The sequence below is a fragment of the Arachis hypogaea genome, chromosome 17 (genome assembly GCF_003086295.3).
Source record: "Arachis hypogaea cultivar Tifrunner chromosome 17, arahy.Tifrunner.gnm2.J5K5, whole genome shotgun sequence".
In the NCBI taxonomy this organism is placed as follows: Eukaryota; Viridiplantae; Streptophyta; class Magnoliopsida; order Fabales; family Fabaceae; genus Arachis; species Arachis hypogaea.
Window position 1 is genome coordinate 99,441,881 of NC_092052.1, and position 3,074 is coordinate 99,444,954.

The window sequence follows — 3,074 nt, forward strand, 5'->3', positions numbered from 1 at the left end:
TTTTGTCATTCAGATACTTTTATGATTAATTAATGCAAGGATTATTTCTCTTTAATTCAATTTCAATTCCAATAATCATGTCTTCTTTTAATTCCCTTTTATGTGCCATGGATTCTTTATTTACAATGCGTGAGTAGTTTCATTACTTGATAGGGAGTTGATTAAAAGGAATTCTTGAGTTGGAAGGATTGAAGGAGAATTTTATAGTTGGGTTAAATGTTGGATTGCTATCCTGTCACCAACGCCAATCCCTTTGAACTAAGTAGGTTGTAACTCATGATTAGATCTGGCAGTACAACTTGTTTAACTTTCCCTTACCTAGTAAAGGATAACCAAACAGAGTAACCGTTAACTATAAATCAATCTTAAAAATCACTCCATCAATGATAGAGATTCTAACTAATCAATTCCCAGTCAAGGCTTTTATTTATATTATTTAAAATTCCTCAATTTAAATTCCAATTTACTTAGCTCAACTTCTTGGAACATCTGATTAATAAAACATCACACTTTTCTGCAACTCATTGGGAGACGACTTGGGACTTAAAACTCCCAGTAATTTTAATTTAAACTCTCTGTGACATATTTCTAAATTGATAGGCAGATTTTCGGTGAGTTAAGAACTATACTTTCAACGTAACCATTTTAATAAATTTTTAATTCACCAGCTTCTGCTTCCCATCAATTTTTGGCACCGTTGCCGAGGAGTTGCAATAGAGTGCTAATTTCATTAATTAGAATTTATTTATTTGCATTTTATTTAATTTTGCTACTATGAGCTGCATGTTTCTTCCGTCAAATGACACGTTCACTTCCTGATCCGCGCTTGCTAATATTCGATCCTGAAATTGAAAGAACAATTTCACGAATAAGGCGAGAACAGCGTAGGTTAGCCCGCTCTGAGGACGGATCTGAAAGTGAATTTGAGGAAGAAACCAGCCCCCGTTCTACTGATTCGGTTGTTTTACGTGCAGAAAATATGGCAGCTAGAAGAGTTACCATTCAGGAGGAAGGAGCTCCTGATTTTACAATGCAACCGTTTCAAGCACATCATCCAGCAGTAGCTACGGATTTTGAAATAAAGACCGCACTGCTAAATTTGATGCCCAAGTTTCATGGCATACCTGCTCAAGAGCCTATCAAGCACTTGAGAGATTTTCAGGCAGCCTGTTCTACTGTCAGGCGTGATGGCACTAATGAAACTTCAATTTTGCTGAAAGCTTTTTCGTTCTCTCTTGAGGGAAAAGCAAGAGAGTGGTACTACACTCAACCTCTAGCAAATGTATCTAACTGGGATACACTCAGAAAGGAGTTTCTGGAGAAATTCTTTCCATCTGAAGTTACTGATAAACTGAGGAAGGATATCTCTACAATTGTTCAGGACGACAATGAGACTCTCTTTGAATACTGGGAGCGCTTCAATAATCTTCTGGAAGCATGCCCCCACCACATGATTGACAAGATCGTGCTACTCAGCTATATCACACAAGGTATGAGACCCAAGATAAGACCACATTGGAAAGTGCCAGCAATGGGTCTATGAAGAAGTACAAGACCACTGATGAAGCTTGGCAATTGATCAGTGATCTAGCTGAATCTACTCGGAACCACAGACAAAAGCAAGGCCGTTCAAGGGCCATTGCAGAAGTATCTTCTGGCATAGAGACTGCTGCTCTAAATCGAAGCATCTGTGAGATGACCAACCTGCTGAAGCAAATGCAGTTGACTCAACAAGCTCAGCAAACTCAACCGCAGCAAAACCAACAACTAGTTCCACAAAGAATTTATGGAATTTGTGCTGATTACAGCCATTACACTGATGAATGCCCGCAGCTCCAACAAGAAGACAACATGGTGGCATCCACTCACAACTTCTATGACCGCCCCAACCAAGGGTACAATCAAAGTGGAAATAATAACCATGGATGGCAGGACAATTCAACCCAGAATTGGAGAGACAACAATAATAGGGGAGGCAGAGATAATCAGGAAAATCAGAAGTGGAATAATAACAACAACAGGCAGCAAAATCAACCATACCGAGTACCTCACCTGAGGCAAAACCAAGGACCACCGAACAATCAGCAGCAAACCTCTCAATTTACTCATTCTTCTGTATCTTCTAATGAATATTTATTACAAGCTTTTGAGAAAAGACAACTGGCCATGGAAAATACCATCGTGAACAGTATTAACGCCAGTCTAAATGGTTTCACCTCTACTCTGCAAGCTCTTATGACACAACTTGGTTCAGCACACAATTTCGGTAACCAACCTTCAAGCACCACTGGAATCCCCTCTCAACCATCACCCTGAGGTCCGGAACCACACTGCAGGAGAGGAATAAGGAGGAACCAAGCTCACCAGAATACGCCTCAGCTGAAGAGGTGGTAGAAATCGAAGATGTTGAAGAGGAAGAGGACATACAGGACATAGCTGAAGGAGAGATAGCTCAACCACAGGAAGAAGCACAAAAAGACGCAGGCCCCACAGAAAACACTACTCCCATTCCATTTCCACAACTTGCAAGGAAGCCCAGGAAGCAGTTGGAACCTGATCCTAAAATGGTAGAAATATTCAAAAAGGTTGAGGTAACTGTTCCCTTTTTGATGTTATTCAGTAGGTACCTAAATATGCAAAGTTTCTAAAGGACTTATGTATCCATAAAGACAAAATTAATGAATTAGAAACTATTCCTTTAGGTAGTTCTATATCTGCTTTAATGGGAGGATTACCTGAAAAATGTAGTGATCCAGGTCCTTGCATAGTTAGTTGTAATATTGGTGGTGTAGTAATTTATGATTGCATGTGTGATTTAGGAGCATGTGTCAGTATAATGCCTTTGTCTATATATGATGTTTTAAGGCTCCCTCCCTTAAAAAGGTCGGCAGCTCATTTTGTGTTAGCAGATAAAAGCATTATTACAGTGGCTGGAGTTGCTGAAGATGTTTTGGTGAACATTAAAGGGCTCACATTTTCCACTGATTTTTATATCTTGGAGATGCCCCATAATGATTCAGATAAGCCATCATCAATCCTACTTGGAAGACCATTCCTGAAGACATCAAAATTCA

The 3,074-nt window shown here is 39.5% G+C and overlaps 1 non-coding gene across 1 annotated transcript; it reads right to left on the reverse strand.

The window, feature by feature from the left end:
• Window positions 1–1,348: 1,348 nt before the first annotated feature.
• Window positions 1,349–1,456, reverse strand: LOC112768170 (small nucleolar RNA R71). Its single transcript, XR_003185608.1, has one exon. It is a non-coding gene; the product is annotated as a small nucleolar RNA R71 (small nucleolar RNA).
• Between the last annotated feature and the right edge of the window lie 1,618 nt (window positions 1,457–3,074).